Source organism: Callorhinus ursinus, unplaced genomic scaffold (genome assembly GCF_003265705.2).
Source record: "Callorhinus ursinus isolate GAN/ISIS: 27379988/994484 unplaced genomic scaffold, GSC_fseal_2.0 scaffold25, whole genome shotgun sequence".
Taxonomy (NCBI): domain Eukaryota; kingdom Metazoa; phylum Chordata; class Mammalia; order Carnivora; family Otariidae; genus Callorhinus; species Callorhinus ursinus.
In genome coordinates, this window is record NW_027397087.1 from 22,561,136 (window position 1) to 22,579,234 (window position 18,099).

Sequence of the window (18,099 nt, forward strand, 5' to 3'; positions counted from 1 at the left end):
AAACAAAAAAAATACACTTTTAACTCTAGAGAACAACCTGATGGTTACCAGAGGGGAGGTGGGTGGGGGATGGATAAAATAGGTGAAGGGGATTAAGAGTAAACTAATCATGATGAGCACTGAGTAATGTACAGAATTATCAGATCACTATATTGTACAACTGAAACCAATACAACACTGTATGTTAAATATACTGGAATCAAAATTTTAAAAATATCTAGTTCTAATTATAAAATACATTTCTTTAATCATTATTAAGGTAGAACTTTTTTATTTTTGTTAGCCATTTGCATTTATTCTAATATAAACTTTTTCTTTTAATTCATTGCACATTTTTCTAATGGGTGATTAATCTTTATTTTGTTGAATTGTCCCATTCTTCTTTACATTAAAGAAGATAGGCCCTTGCCCATTATTTATTGTTTCTTTTTAAAGAAAATTTTAATGTATACATATATTTTACTTTATGACTTAGATTTTTTTTTTTGATTCTTAGAAGAGCCTTCCTTACTCCAAGATGATTTAAAAAAATTCAGTTTCATCAAGTGTCTCATGATGGTTTTTATTATACGGAGGTACCATAATTTATTTAAACAGTCTTGTATTATTAGACTTTTATGTTGTTTCCCATTTTCCAAAGGCCACATCCTCCTGTTTTGTCCTGAACTCCCCGAGAAACTGAAGAACAATAAGTGAATGTCTTCTCTATAAAGACTCTTCGCAAATGTGTAAACATTTTTCTTCTCTGACTTCTCTAACTTTAACCATATTTCATTTCATTTTTTATTTCATTCTTGCTACACTACTCTCAAATCTTCCTTGCCATTCACATGTGCATTAAAATGCCAGTGCCCAAACTTGGCCTGACACTTTAAGGGTGTGACCAATTCTAAGTTTAGCAAAGGGATACTTTCCTAGCTCTTGGATGTCACAGACCTATTAATATATTTCACTATCACAGTTAGCTTTATAAAAACAGTCACACTATACTGCTGACTCATTCTCAGCTGGTGGTCCCAGGCTATCAAATTCATAAAACTAGAAAAAAATGTCCAATGTGTTAGAGGAAAGAAAAAGAGATTCAAAAGATCCTGGAACTGTGGAATACTGGGCCAAAAGGTGAAACTTATCAGAAAGAAATGAAAAGTCTTGCATTTTATGTTAAAAAAAAAACCCAACAAACAAAACAAAAACCTACCTAAGTAAAGGATAGGGGTGATTTCACTTAACATGTATACATTGAAACATTTTAGTTTACTGTAAACTTAATATCATCAACAATGTGAAACAGCTGCCAATACATTTAACGCATTTTTGACAGGAAAAAAAAAAATGATGCCTGACTGTTCACAGCCTCTCCCCTCCCTCTTCAGCCAAGGAAAGTTTTTTTCTTGGCAAGGTCAGTTCCTTTTATAAGTAAGTGGTAGATTGGGTAAGAGGAAAGTTTTGATTGACCTATTGGAAGAGCTGGAGAGTTGCACAAGAAAAAAGGCAGATGCTAAAGGTGAGCAGAGACACTCAGAAAGTCAAAAGCCAATAAGCACTGCCTAATAGAGAGAGTTTGGGAAGTTTATAAAAGAGAGAAAAGAGAAAGAAATTTGGATCTGCTGCTGTGTTATGGCAAGGGAGGCTTTCGAGATGAGGAAAGAGGTTTTAAAGGAAGTGTTGTCATGTGTTATGAATATCATGTCACTCTGTGTGTGTTCTAAGAGACTGAAGTAAAATTTAAACATTTTTTTCCAATTATTTTTGGATGTTGGAAATGTGTGTCTTTGGATGGAACTTTGGGCTAAGCCACTGCCACCATATCTGAACTGTATACAGGTTACAAAATCTTATGTTGCATCAACAGAACTATAGTATCTGACCATAATAAAGATGACAGTCATGTCATTTTGGCAGACATCTGTATTATTATCTTGAGCCCTGGATGTCAAATATTTATAAGGTATATTAGTTTGCGAGAGCTGCCATAACTAACCACTGACTGGGGTGGCTTAAACAACAGAAATTTATTTTCTCACAATTCTGAAGGCTGTAAGTCCAAGATACAGTATTGACAAGGTGATTTTCCTTGGAGGGCTCTCTCCTTGGTTTGTAGATGGCCATCTTCTCTCAATGTCTCCTCATGGTCCTCCCCCTGTGTGTGTCTCTGTGTGTGATAGCTCCTCTTTTTATAAGGACAGCAGTCATATTGGATCAAGGCCCACCATAATGACCTTTCAATTTAATTACCTCATTAAAGACCCTGTCTCCCAATCCAGTCAAATTCTGAGATATTGGGGGTCATGATTTCAACAGGGGTACAATAATCACACCACAACACAAGGCTGCTGACAAATTTAATCTTTATTTTCATTTATAGAACTCTTTGAATTTTATTGCTGGCCTTTCAGGACTCTCACCCAAGTTCTTATAATTGATAAACAACCAGAACAGTTTCAACTTCTTCATTAAATTGTTGTAAAGTAGTGAATTAACCTGGCTGACACTGATGCACATTATTTCTTTTCCACTTTAAAGAATTTAGAATCTGATAGTTAATAGATATGTGCAAAATGGTATTATATAAGATGGTCCTTCAGAGTTTATACACACACACACACACACACACACACATATGTATATAAAGAAAAACAATTCCCTTTTATGCAAAATGAAACAAGTGGATCAGATAATCTGTCAGGTCTCTTCTAGTCCTAAAATCCCACAATTCTGGTTCTAGGACAATAAAAATAAAATATGTTGTTAAATATAAATTTTAAATACTGGATATATGTTATTAATAATGGGCATACAGGAAAAGTGGGTATCAAGTTAGGAATCATGGAGGTTTTTCTTAAAATTTGACTGGGCGATCTAAAACATCTAGGAGGAAAGTCCTTTACGTCTGATTGCTAACCTAGAGTTAGACCTTCAGAATCGTAACTCATACTGATGGCAATACAGGCTCCCAGTTTCACATTGTATAACCAGCATCTTCTTTCATAATGGTATATGCTTCAAAACTGACTTAGGAGAATTGACCATGTACATTTATGCCCTGCTACAGATTTCATATCTCTTCACAGCTACATGGAAAAATACACTATATTTCCCACTTCCTTTACTTTTATTTTATTTTATAATTTGTTGCAGAAATAATAACATTTAATTAGCATTAACTGATTAGCCATGTATTTAGGCAGAGAAAAATAGATAGTAAACTTCTGCAGTACACAGATAAATATCTGAGTTTGACAGTGTTTTACACATTATATTTATTCATATTTCCCAAGCTCATGTGGAAATCTATTCATATACTTTTCAACAAGCCAGGATTACACAGATCTGCCAATCCCTAAAATTAGTTTTTTAAAATACCTTGTATAAGTCAGAAAATGTGGCTCATCTTTTTGAAGGTTGAAGACAGGCTAATATTTCACTTTTCCTTAAAAAAAAAAAGATAAGGGCCAACTGTCAGGCAAAAGTTGTGAAAATGTAGCAATAATACTTAGAGGTTGCTTTCTGCAGTGAATTAAATTATTATACTTTGAGAGACTTTCATATACTACCCAAGGCTCATTTCTGACATCAAGTTAAAAATCACTTTAACATGAGTAATTTCTAAATGAAGCATTTTCTGAGGGTACAAAAGAGCCATATTGGATTTTATCTGGTTATTAAATTCAAAAAGTACCTTGTATCAAGAAAGTGGATATTGTGCCCAGCATTATAAACATATTCTATTTAGGAGAATGACATTGTTATTCATATGAAAGTATATGTTGGTCTAGATAAAGTTAAACACCTTCAGAGGTCTCAAACATGTGTACATGAAATTACAAAAAATAATTACAGTTCAAGCAAGGACTTGACTACTCTCCTACAAAAAAAAAATTGTTTGCATTATCTACTGCTGCATAACAAACTACCCTAAAATTTAATGGCTTAAAATAAAGCTTGGCAAACTTTTCCTGTAAAGGACCAAATAGTAGATATTTTTAGACTTTGGAGGCCATACAATCTCTGTCACAACTACTCAGGTTTGCAATTTTACCTCAAAAGTAGTCATAACAATTCATAAACAAATGGGTGTGGCTATGTTCCAATAAAACTTTATTTACAAAAAGAGGCAGTGAGCCAGATTTGACCCACAAGCTATAGTTTGTTGATTTAATTAATTAATTTATTTATGTTCCTAATTCTATGAATTGGTATTTTGGGAAGGGCTCTCAATGGGGAAGACTTGTCTCTGTTCTCCATGGTTGAATGGTTTGATGTCTGTGTTTGTAGGCAGTTGGCAAGTTGGCTGAGGGGGCAGAATGGTTCTGAATAATCTCACTCACATGTCTCTCAGTTGACTTAGGCTGGGGGCTGGGTGCCTTAGTTTGTCTCCACATGGCCTCTGTAGTAGGCTAGCTCAGGGTTTATCATATGGCAGGTGGATTCCAGGGTGGCAAAAGTAGAAGCTTCAAGACCTTTCTGAGGCCTCAGGTAGTCACATAATGTCAGTTCACCATATTCTATTGGTCAAAGACCCAAGGCTGGCCCAGATTCAAGTGTGGGGAAATAGACTCCACCTCTCCATGAGATAGGCTGCAATGAATTGTAGCCATATAAATTCTGGGACTAAACTCTGTCAAAACAGAGTGCCATCAATTCCTAAGACTTTTATCAGTAATTTTCTTACTCTGAAAAACTTGTCAAAACCTCATGTATTGTGGTCACAATTCTCATTCTATACCACATAGCCACACTCAAGCAAAAAATAAGAATTAATCAAAATTTCCATTCAAAGTGTTTTGAAATTTTTGTGAAAAGAAAGAAGGTATGAAAGTAAAAAACCTTTTAAAGTCTCAGAATGGAATGATCTCATTTTTATTTTTAATAGAGTTCTTGGTCAAGAAGGTCATTTGAGGAGAGACAGTGAGGGAGAATGTAGAAGGTAGTAAACAAGGATGGCTGGAATTTTGACCCTTGGAGGTAAAGAGATTATTGCTTTTGGAGTGACCTCCTTTGTTTTAGGATATTCCACTCTATGAGTCTTTAGTTACATTTGATTATAGTGGTGTCTGCCAAGCTTCTCCTCTGTAAAATTATACTTTTTCACTTTCTAACTAATAAATATTTTGTTGACTTTCTTTATGCCAGTCTTCATCAGATTTTACCCATTAGTTTTCTTTTTTTTAAGATTTTATTTATTTATTTTAGAGAGAAAGAGAGTATGTGCGGGAGCAAGGGGAGGAAGAGAGGGGGAGTAATGGGGTGGGGGGAAAAGAGAGGGAGAGGGAGATAACCTCCAGCAGACTATGCACTGAGTGCAGAGCCCGATGTGGAACTCGATTCCAGGACCCTGAGAGCATGACCTGAGCTGAAACCAAAAGTCAGATGCTTAACTGACTGAGCCACCTAGGTGTCCCAGATTTTACCCATTAGTTTTAACATCTGTTGATTTTTTGTTGTTGAACTTATTAGTATTATGATGCTATTAAATCATGTTTTTCTAAAATTCCATCATTGCCTCCATATTTACTAATTATAAGGAAAATCCTCCTCTCTATATGTATTATTTATTTATATTAACACAAGTTCATGAATTACTATTTTACTCAATTTTATAATCCATATTATTGTTACTTATTTTGTAAAAGGCGAAAGATTTATACGATCTGAAGAGAAACCAGAGTATTATTGTTACTTATTTTGATGACCAAACTGTTCCAGAGTTGGCCAGTGGGAGCTTCTGGAAGCTGGCTTTTATGTTCTTCTAACACCTTCATCATTCTTTGAACACTTCCTTACTTTCTGACACAGCAAGATGTTCCAGGCTCATCCTGTACTTTCCCTGCCTCAGCTCGGCCTTGTTTCTTTTAATGAAGAATGGAATTTAGAAACCAAGTTCTGGATGCTAAATGTGCTCATTGCTATCAGGATATTGTTATTTTCAGGCTCTCACAGAGTGCATAGCCAGGGAATATATGTACATACATATATATGTATACATACATTAACAACAATATGTATCTATCTATCTATCCATCCAAACTCATGAGTTTACCAATATTGACAATCCAAAAAGTGTTCATTCTAGTTTTCTAATTTGTACTTAACTTCTCCACTAATGACAATCCCAGCAACCATTATCCTCAATATACTTACATATTTGTTCAATATGCCTGTATATACCTAGTTTCCCATTGTTGCTGCCACCTCTGCATGTGACCACTCCTCATTACATTCATGCTGACACCTTATTTCATGCTGCCACTGACACCTCCTCACTTGGATGCCCCCCTTATGATGCTCAGCCTCCAACACTATCTGCCATCCCACCACAACCACTGCCCTCAGCTGCTGAAAGACTTTTGGATTAAATCTTGAAGAAAGGAAATAATGAGCACATTTTCTTGACTTTTTCCTCTCTATTATATGAATCAGGACCTACTAATACATATTTGCATAACTGTAATACAGAGCTTCAAAAACAGTTTTTGTGTGCCTAAACTGACAAATAACTAAGAATTATTCCAACATATATATTACCAGGAACATAGTTCTTACCTTATTGATGACATTAGTTAATTTACATCTTTTTTTTTTTTTTACCAGTTCTGATGTTTGGATGGATGCTAAGGTGTTTAGACTTACAGATAAATTATCTGCTATTGTAAGTAATCTTCATATTTCCTTTCTCCTTGTACTAGACCTCAATAGCTCTTGCCATGCCCACAGCCCTCCTGAAAAAGTAGCCTACTAAACAGTTCAACATCACATTAATACAATCCTTATAGGAGCCAATGCTGATTAGCCAATGCTGACCCAAAGGCCATCAACCTATGATCTGACTAGAATAGGGTTCTGCCTATAACAGATGCCATTGGTTCCCTGCCTATATCCCCTCCACACTTCCTGGTCCACTTAATGCTGAGAGCAACCAGCTATAAGCACCTGCCACTTTCTACCTAAGGGAAATAGGGCAGGTTGCATGTACATGGAAGTCAATGTCCCTTGAATTGGCCCTCAGCAAAGACAGACAGGAGTTGAAGGACAAATATCCAACTTCTTTACCTCCAAATTAGGATAAGTCTGAGAAATATTCTATACTGTCTCCCAGAGTTCCCCCATGGGACTGAAATTCAGTTGTCCACAGCAGTAACCCGCTCAATAATGAATCCTGTATTGGCTTCCTTCCCTTCCTTATTCCAATTCCCTTCTCCTATAAAAGTGCTTCCAGGAAACCTCCCAAGTTAACTATCAGCTCTCAAATCCTTGCCTCTAAGTCAGCTTGTGTGGGAACCCAACCAAAAAACTACTCAAATGCCATAATAGTGATTAATAGAGCCAAATATATGTCTTTTCTCAGGTATTTAAATTGGAAGTATATGTATACATATATACGTACGTATATGTTTATATATAACTGTTTTTAGTTGAAGGAAAGAGATGTGTAAACACTATATGAACCACATAAATGGTGGAGCACTAGAGAGAAGATATAAAAACCCCTGCATCACCCTTTGGATCCAGAACCACCCCTCAATTCTAATCTGGATTAGATTGTGTTTTATTACAGCTCCTCTTGGATTGCCATGAGATTCTATCACTCTATAAATTTATATGTGCTCTAAGAATAATGAACACTCACTCCCATCTCCATATACCTGAGTTTATACTGAGAACCTCTGTTTCTTGAAACTAAACTACAACATGAGAGCCATCGACTTTGATTTATATTTTACTTCTTGTATTGGAACTAAAACAAAGTCCTGCATACAGTAGGGACTCAGTTACTTTTGTCTAATGAACAAATGAGAAGAGTATTTAAAACGTATATATGGATGGATGTCCATAGGTTCAGAACTACTTTCTAAATCTTAGCTATGAAAAGTAACAAAAATTCTTTCTCTTTTCTTTTTCCCCTGGGGCAAAACATTTGAACAAATTTTCATATCTTGTAAGTGGAAGGAACAATTCTTGCTTTTGTATGCTCGGCATCTCCTTCTGCTTGGTAACTGTCCCCCCTTCTCCACACTCCCCTTCCCCACAAAATACACATTTCCTTTAGTCACCTACCTGTCCCTCAATTCATGAGGTTCTGTCCCTTCCTGGGTGGCTCAGTCATTAAGCGTCTGCCTTTGGCTCAGGTCATGGTCCCAGGGTCCTGGGATCAAGCCCCACATTGGGCTCCCTGCTCGGCGGGAAGCCTGCTTCTCCCTCTCCCATTCCCCCTGCTTGTGTTCCCTCTCTCGCTGTGTCTCTATCTGTCAAATAAATAAATAAAATCTTTAAAAAAAAAAAAGGAACTACAGTTAATCTGAAACTGAGACTGTGTCCCTCAAAGCTGGTCTTTTAATACACTGGTATCAGTATAATGTCACCATCACTTATGCAATTTATATGTAAGCCAGAAACCTGAGGATTATCATTAATAACTTTTCCTTCACTTCCCCCTGTGCATTTAATCATCAGGTTGTATTTATTTTACCTTCCAAATGTGTCTTGAATCTCTCTGCCTATTCCCTACTTTGCTGCCACTTCCTCTGTGCAAGTTATCATCATACTAGACTACTATTCTAACCTACTAATTGGTCTTCCTTGTTTGTGCTCTTGCTCAAAAGTATACTGCATAACCGGTGATATCTGTCCAGAAATGTCCAACTTCCTCAGGGTAATTACACCCTAAATTTCACTTAGGAAACCACCCCTCCCCCAAGTGATTTGGGATTACTTCCATCTCCAGCTCCAGAATTATGGATGCCCTAACTGGCATACTTTTCCCTAGCCACAGAGATTGTTTTAGGGAAGGGCATTTAATCCATACCTAAACCACTTAAAATACTGCATTCCCCTAGTCAAAGGAATTAGTTCAACATGGGCATGTGATTTATGCAAATCCAGTCAGCAGCATTGACTGGCCTTGTGACCATGATGGTACCAGAGTGAAGACTGATCCAGCACAAGGGTGAGAGCAGAATCAAGGGATCCCAGAGAGCCAGAGCAGGGGCATGAAGACATCAACTGCCTATGCATAAAACTGCTTGTGGGGCAGCTGGGTGGCTAGGTCAGCTGAGTGGCCCACCCTTGGTTTTGGCTCAGGTCATGATCTCATGGGTCGTGGCATCAAGCCCTGCAACGCTCTCTGCACTCCATGGGGAGTCTGCTTGGAGATTCTCTCCCTCTGCCCCTCCCCCCACTCACGTGTGCACGCTCTCTCTGTCTCAAGAATAAAAAAGTCTTAAAAATAAACTGCTTGGGTGAGGTCTGAACTCTGAATTTCATCATTATGTAAGTCAATGACTTTTTTTTTTTTTTGGCTTAAGGCAAGTTAGACTGGGTTTTCCATTACTTGCAACTGAAAGATTCTTGCTAATATCCACCCAAGCGAATGTACCATTGCACGCAGAATAAAAAAGCAAAAGGCCATAATACAACTTGATGAACATTGGCATTTGCTCCCTGGGTTCAAACCCCAAAGGCTGACCTTTAACCTCTTTTCATGCCATTCCCTCCTCCTGAAACCCTATTGACCTCTGTATACCCAGTATTATATTATGCTTCTACCCTACTTATCCTTTAATTCTCAGCTCAGAATGCCTTTCATGTCCTCAAACATACCAGATCTTCATTGTTTACTTTCCAAACACAATATGGATTCAGCTTTGCTACTTATAAGCATAGAAATTTTACCTTTATTTATGAGAGTCTTTCTTCAAAATCTGTCTCTCACATAACTATAAGCTACATGGGAGAAACTTTTTGCTTACTAATAAATTTCCTGGCACATAGTGTTTTGTTATTTCTTTTGTTGAATAAATTAATGAATTAATGAAGTCAACAGGAGAGGTGCCTCGGGTGGCTCAGTTGGTTAAACATCTGACTCTTGGTTTCAGCTCAGGTCATGATCTCAGGGTCATGAGATGGAGCCTGGCGTCAGGCTCCACAACTCAGCAGCGAGTCTGCTTGAGATTGTCTCCCCCTCCCTTTCCCTCTGCCCCTCCCCCCTTCTCTCAAATAAATAAATCAATCTTTAAAAAAAGAAGTCAACAGGAGGAACACATTCTCTTTGTGAAATAAGTTTCAGTTAACATCACACTTCATCAAATAACAACTTAAATTGCATTTGAAAAGAAGCATAAAATTATAGTATCACTGGTTCACTTACAAAATGAAAATGGGTTAGTAAAATGTATTAAATTCTTTAAAGACATGATGGGAGAAATTTTCCTGGTTATATCCAAGCAATTTATAAAAATGAAAATTTTAAAAACAGATATATCAGAAACACATACTATTTTATCTAGAGGATAAACTAAATAGCTGAGTTAATATCTTTGCAGGGTAAAAGGTTGAAGGATAAATTGGTTTTAATGTAACTCAACCAAAGGGGGCAGAATATGACCAATATATTGATCTAGATGTAGATGGAATAATTTGGGAAAAAACATGATTTCTTGCAAAGTTCCTCCTCTAGCTTAAAGCTGCAACAAAAACAACAAAAAAACACAAACTGATAAATGTTCACAATTCCATTTCAATGCTGGATCAAATCTCAACACACAGACTTTCTCTCAGCTACTGGAAAAAGAGTTTAGATAATTTTGTTATACTACAAATTGCAAAGTACTTCTTCATGGTCAAAAGACAATTTTAGATTAATTTAACTTTAAGAGGTCATATTTCTGCATCAGTTTTTCTTTTCCGGTGTCCCAGCCTCATACCAGAGAAATAACAGTTGTGTATGGGAAGGTTAAGCTGACAATATTGTTGCTCTGATGAGAGTTTCACAATATAACAAAATGTATTATATATTTAGTGAAACAATACTTTGTTTTTGTTTTCAATAATGTTTGAATGAAAATATATCATGAATCAATTTGGATTTTGAATGAGCTATGATTCCATAGTTAAGAACACCTAAAAAAAGTAAGATCATAATGCTTATATCTCTAAATTTGTTTTTTCTTCAATCTGAAATGCCTTCCCTTCTCATTTCTGCCTAATCCAAATTCTCCTTGGTTTTTAACAATACACTGAAGTCATATCTTAAAACCTCATTATTCTAGGTTTTTTTTTAATATTTCTAGACTAGTTGCTTATGGTGTGGGATCAGTTGCTCCCAATTGTCAACCCAAGGACTATACTATGTACCTCTGACACAATGTGTCAAAATCACATAGAAAACATTTTAAAATATATCTTCCAAACTGCTCCCCACTCCTCTTCTCCCAACTCTAAGATTTTGACTCAGTAAATCAGAGAACCTAAGGAATATGAAAATTTAAAGAACCTTCTCCTTATATCCATGTTCATAGTAGCATTACTCACAGTAGCTAAAAGGTGGAAGCAACCCAAGTATCCATTCAAGATAAATGGATAAACAAAATGCGGTATTACATACAATGGAATATTGTTGAACCTTAAAAAGTTAGGAAATTCTAATATATGCTACCACATGGATGAATCTGAGAACATTATGCTAAGAAAACAAACCAGTCGCAAAAGGATAAACGCTGCATGATTCCACTTGTATGAGGTACTTAGTTAAATCCATAAAGAGAGAAAGTAGAGTGGTTGTAGCCAGATGCTAAAAGGAGAGGAGAATGGAGACTTATTGTTTAATGGGTACAGAGTTTTTACCCATGAAGATGAGAAAGGTTTTGGAGATGGATGGTGGATGGATGGTGGTAATGGTTGTATAACAGTGTGGATGTATTTAATACCACAGGACTATACACTTAAAATAGTTAAGATGATAAATTTTATATTATGTGTATTTTACCCCAATTTAAAAAATGGTTAAAATGGTAAATTTTGTGTTATTTATAGTTAACCACAAATGAAAAACAGTAATTCTCTAGATGTGGGAAATAATTCTCAGTCATTTGTGTTGGTTTTCTATTCTTCCTTATCACAATATTTTATTCATATATTTCTTTACAAATATTTACTGAATATCTGCCACATACTAGGCATCATTCTAGATGCTGGAGATATAGCCATGACTCAAGCAGACAAGGTCCCTGCTCTCAAACAGCCATAATTCTGTCTATGGCATTGTATTTGTAAAAATTAGGTGGTGTAGCATGAGAGAGAAAACCCAGTTTCACAGTGGCTTTAACACTCAAGATGTTATTCCCTCATATAAAATGTCTATTTGACAGGGACTAGGTTCCTTCTAGTTTTCTTCTTTATCAACACTAGGGTATGATTGTATAGGTATGGTCCGTGGTGGTTGCTGGATAGCTGATCATTGTATCTGCATTCTTACAAGCAAGAAGGAGAAAATCAAACCCAAAGGGCATAACCCTTACATCTGCCACATTCTCAGAAAGTGACATCTCATTGACAATTACTTAGTCATAATGGCCATGCCTAGCTGCAGTGAAAGCTGGGAAATGCACTTTATTCAGCCCTGTGATTACCTAAATTTCAAGGGTTCTTTTATTGAAAAGAGTAGTATGGATACTAGAGAACTATCAGACTTTGCCACAATTATTTTTCCCAGCAGATCTTGAATCCTTTGAAGGCTGAGAGGTCTCTCAAAGTACAGAATTAGTAAGAAGAGACCAAGGAGCAAAGTAAAGAGAGCATTTGGGATGATATCCATCTGAGGGTTCATCCCTTTTACATGCCACTTCCTATTGATAAGGATTGCCTTAGAGCAGTGGTCAGCAAATATTTTCTGTTAGAGGATGGGAGAGTAAGTATTTTAGGCTTTGCAGACAACAGGCTCTCTCTGTTTACCACACAACTCTGTTGTGATTGCATGAAAACACCCAAAGAAAATATGTAAATGAGTGAGTATGGCTGTTTCCAATAGAACTTTATTTACAAAAATACATGGTAGGCAGAGTTTGGCCCACAGGCCATAGATTGCCAACCATTGCCTCATCTCAAAATATAAGCCCTTAAGAGATTTTAGTATATTACCCATATATTTTGTCACCTTCATGGGTTAGTAATCAAAGCCAAAGGTGTGACTCAGATCCATCAGGAATATGAATTTTGTTCATACCATCAGGTTAGCCACTGAAACATGTAGAGGTAATAGTTAAGCATTAGGAGAATTTAGAATGGATAGTAAAGGATGCGTTGTGGAGAAAGGCCAATTGCGGCAAATATTTTTTCCCATTCTTTGAGTTGCCTTTTCACTTTCTTGATAATTTCCTATGAAGCATAAAAGTTTCTAATTTTGATGAACTCCCATTTTTCCTTTTTGCTTTGGTTGCTCTTGCTTTTTGGTGTCATATCTAAAAAACCATTGTCTGAGCCAATGTCACAAATACTTACACCTATGTTTTCTTCTAAGAATTTTATGTCTTAATTTTTACATTTAGGTCTTTGGTCTATTTTGAGTTAATTTTTTTGTACAGTATGAGGTAAGAGTACAACTGCATTCTCTTGCATGTGGATACCTAGTTCTCTAAGTACCATTTCTTGAAGAGACAGTTCATACCCCCATTGAATTGTGTTGCGTTCTTGTTAAAAATCAGTTGTCCAAGAATGTATGGGTTTATTTCTAAATTCTTAAGTCTATGTATCTATCTTTATGCCAGTCCATAGTTATTTTTACTAACCAGAATGTCTATTTTCCAGTATAATGAATAACATGTTCTTTTATTCATGTAATCATTTACCAAATATTTTCTAAGCATATATGACAAGCACTTTATAGTGTTTAGAGGGGAAAGGAAAATATTGTCATTTAGATTAGATCTAGGTATAGATAAGTTTCCTTGGATGTGTTTCCTCAAATATAGCTATCTGGGAATAGTTCCTTTTGATCTGCAGACCTATGAAGTAAAGAGACAAAAATCTCTCTCTCACACATTCCCAATGTACAATGATGGGACAGGCACAGTAACTGTGATAGACACTGCCATTCACAAAGGGGAAACACTGAAGAACACAAAAGTCACTGGTCTGTAGCAATACTAAAACCCAGCTGGACATATATCGTCAGTTCTTTGATCAGAGGATCAGTCCTACTGTCTGGAAATGGTTCACTATTGCTCTTGGCTCTACCCTCTGTATTTCTGACCTTCTGATTTTCCATGGAAAATAGTCCACATTTGCAGCTGAGCAATTTTCTCAGTCTGCTCTGCCCATGGAAATTTGGAGGTCCAAAGATCTCTTTTCATTTTGTATTATCTCTATCTCTTTCGGTCCAAGTTGATTTAATTCTTTTAAAATATTTGTGGATTTTTTTATGAATCAATTTATAGTCCACTCCACTAAATAAAATCTATACCCAAAGGTCTCTGAGATAAGCCCTTCTCTTTCATTGGTCTTCCTAGTAAGTTTCTGAGCAATAACACCTTTAAGATTCGTAGAAGTCCTTTTTAGAGACACCTTTAAGAAGAAGCCAGGTAGCACCTTCAATATTCTTCCCAGAAATCTCCTTAGCTAGATTACCCAGCCCATTAGGTATATTTTCTATTTTCTACTTTATCACAGGTTACAGTGTTAAAAAAAATTTTGTCACTACATAATGAGGATCCTCTTTCTCCAATTTCCAGTAAGATTTTCCTTATTTTTCTTTAAGCCCTCTCTGAGAGTCCTCTTGAAGGCCGTTTGACTCCTCCACCAGTCTCTTCAGGGCCCATTCACATTTCATCTACTGTCCCAAAGTCCCATATTTTCAGGGTTTCATTACGGCAATACCCTAACTCCTAGGTACTAAAACCTCTTCCAGTTGCTATGACTACAATATAAATTACCCTAAAACTTGGTGTTTATTATGCTTGTGGATTCTGTGAGTCAGGAACTTTTGGGGAGTAATTTTTGTCTGCTTCATAATATTTATGAGATTTGAAGGTTGAGGACTGGAATCATCTGAAGTCTTACCACTCACATGCCTGGCAGTTGATATATATAAACCATTCCCTAGGGACCTCAGTCCTTCTCTATGTAGTCTCTTTGAATGGGCTAATTTCAGTTTTCTCATAGCATGGTGGTTGGCTTCTAAGGGAGAGAATCTTGAAAAAGAGAGAGCTAGATGATAGCTGAATTGCTTTTCATGACCTAAACCTGGAAGTCACCCAGTGTTGTTTCTGCCATATTCTATTAGTTAAAATACTCATAAGATCCCCTCAAGTTCAAAGACTCCACTTCTTGATAGAGTAGTGGCAATTTGAGAAGAAATATGAAAAGTATATGGGACCAGAAATAATGCTGTGGTCATTTTGGAAAACAGGAGAAACTTAGAAAGGTACTCTTTCAATAGAGCTCCTACATAAGAATTCTATCTCAGGCTCTGCTTCGAGGGCGCTCATCTACATTAGTTTCAAGGGCTGGTGTCACAAATTACCAAGGAACTGGGGGGACAGAAATGAGATAAATTTATTGTTTCACAGTTCTGGAGGCTAGAAATTCAAGATCAAGGTATTGATAGGGTTGGTTCCTTCTTAGGGCTGTGAGGAAGAATGCCCATGCCCTTCCCCTAGCTTCTGGTGGTTTGCTGGCAATCTTTAGTGTTCCTTGGCTTGTAGATGCAACTGCTTCAATCCCTGCCTTTATCTCCACATGTGTTTATCTCTGTGTCCAAATTTCCTCTTTTTATAAAGACACCAGTATTGGATTGGGGCCCACTCTAAAGACGTCATCTTACTAATTATATCTGCAATGACCCTATTTGCAAATAAGGTCACATTCTGAGGTGCTAGGGTTAGAACTTCAATATATGAATTAACTGAACAATTAAACCCATAAGACTGACCTAAGACATAAGAGTACGTATGTTACAGTATTTATTATAAAGAATACCTGAAATAACGCATAGGAAGTTCCTGGCATTGATTAAATGATTAATAAATGTTAGTCAACATCATTATTTATCTTTGGATCCAGAGAGACTAGCACAGAGCCTATCACCTAGTGAGCAAATAGTAAAATCTTTGCCTTTTGTCTGTTGGGCATTCCATCTTTTTCTGGTAAGAACACCTTGAAACAATTCCCTTGACAGTCTTGGTGAGGCACTCATTCAAAATGTCTTGCCCTCCCTTGAATAAGAAGTGAGTGGTTGGATGACCCAAGAATGCCATTCAGACTGTCTCCCAAACGTTAAATCTCAAGTAGGACAACAAAGAGATAGAAAATAGCTATGATCACTTATGCTAACAATACTGTCACAAAAAGGATTGACCATTAGTTCCTGTCCCTTGGGTACTTAGAGCTATTGTGATTTCTATTCTTTTCACACCCTGCTGCTTAGTTTTTCTTTTAACTCTTTGTGCTACCCCACATTCTTGAGCACATTTCTTATTTTGGCTTAAGATAGCTAGAGTTTCTTTTGTTTATGGAGAAATTCAAATAGAGATTGATTCCTGAAAGCACCTCTTACAACTGACATTTGGAATGGTGATGTGAAGTTGGAAGGGTCATGGTGAGGCAGGACTCAGTGTAGATTTCCCCTTCTCTGGCTGGGAAGATGGCTAGCTTCATGAGCACATTTTATCTGGAGACTCAGGCAATGTGTCTACCCAGGCTGAAGATTTAGGAGAGTCAGTAGAAAAATGTCATCTGGTTAGATCAGTTTGGATATTTTTCAGCCTGGGATGAGTTACTATAAGTAAGAGACTACTGGCTCATCAGAAAGCAGAGAGAACAGAACTGTTAAGGAAAGCCCCTTATATCTATGGGCTATGATCAAAGAGAGTTAGTATCCAGATAATCTTGAGCTTTGCTCATTTGGCAAAGCTGAATTCTCGTCCCCAAGATAAAGTTAGTGGAAGCAAAGTCCAGGATACTGAAAACTTAAAAGGAAATAACAAGGGACCCAAGAAAAGCACTACTAAGCACCTTTTTCTGGGTCTTCATTGCCTGATAAAGTCTCCATTTAATCCCACTTTGGAACCCAACCACTGACATACATGGGATGAGGGAGCACAGATTGGTTCTGTCTTTTCTAACTCAAGCTACTGCTTGTTATTGCCCACAGGAAATGTTCAAACGGAGGCATTATAAGTAAGGGCTAGAGATAAAGGCATAGATCTAAGGCCTGTTGCTATGAGAGAGGACATTCTCTCTGTTGGATATAGATGGAGAGCCTACTAGATTTCTAAATAAATTGTATTCTTGGAAAAAATGATGACCAACCTAAGGCAGTCTCCAGGCCCCTGAACTCTTCTCTATAACCCCCACAGATGAGTCCTCCCCATTGTCCTTCTCAGATGTGACCACAGTGGACACTCCACATTGTCTCCACTACCAGAAGAGAAAGACAGAGTTAGCCACTTTGGCTACCCACAGATTTCATTCCATCACTGAAGCAGGGAGAGTTTTTATTCCTGGAAAGCAGGATGTGATCAACGCTGTTAGACAGCGACCATTCTAAGCTGATTCTTCTTCCCTTTTCTACATGGGCCTTTTTTTTTTTTTTTAAATTAAGGTATATCCTGACCTCTTTGCACCATTGTAGCTTAGGTTAAATTTGTCATTTGGCAAAGTTGCCAATATGCAGGAGATATTCTGGACCAACCTGAGATTAATGAACAGCATTAGTCAGGGTTCTACAGAGAAACAGAACCAGTAGGATATATAGAGATACATAGAAAGAGATTTATTATGAGGCACTAGCGTATGTGACTATGGAGGCTGAGAAATACCATGATCTGCTGTCTGCAAACTGGAGGCCTGGGAAAGCCAGTGGTGTAGTTCTAGTCCAAATTCAAAGGTCTGAGAACCAGAGGAGTCAAGGGTATAAGTCCCAATCCAAGTTCAAAGGCCCAAGAATCAAGAGCACTGATGTCCAAGAACAGGAGATGATGGATGTCTCAGCTCAAAGAGAGAAAGCAAATTCACTCTTCCTCTGCCTTTTTATTTTATTCAAGCCCTCAGTGTATTAGCTGATGCCCACATGCATTGGTAAGGGAGATCTTCTTTACTCAGTCTACTGATTCAAATGTTAATCTCTTCCAGAAACACACCCACAGACACATCTAGAAATAAGGTTTTACCAGCTATCTGGGGATTCCTCAGCCCAGTCAAGTTGACACATAAAATTAACCATCAAATGCACATTGCTGAGAGCCCCTAGAGCTGGGTGCAATAAGTGGCATAGAGTTCAGGAAGGGAGTTTTGGGGTATACATGGAAGAGTTGCACTATCATGAGTGGG

At 37.1% G+C, this 18,099-nt stretch overlaps 1 long non-coding RNA gene across 1 annotated transcript in view; it reads right to left on the reverse strand.

Annotated features, from left to right (window-relative positions):
• Nucleotides 1-2,341: 2,341 nt before the first annotated feature.
• Nucleotides 2,342-18,099, reverse strand: part of LOC112833148 (uncharacterized) — a 97,351-nt gene continuing 81,593 nt past the window's right edge. The window contains exon 5 of the long non-coding RNA XR_003210561.2: nucleotides 2,342-3,430. This is a non-coding gene — a long non-coding RNA (uncharacterized lncRNA). The remainder of the gene's footprint in view (nucleotides 3,431-18,099) is intronic.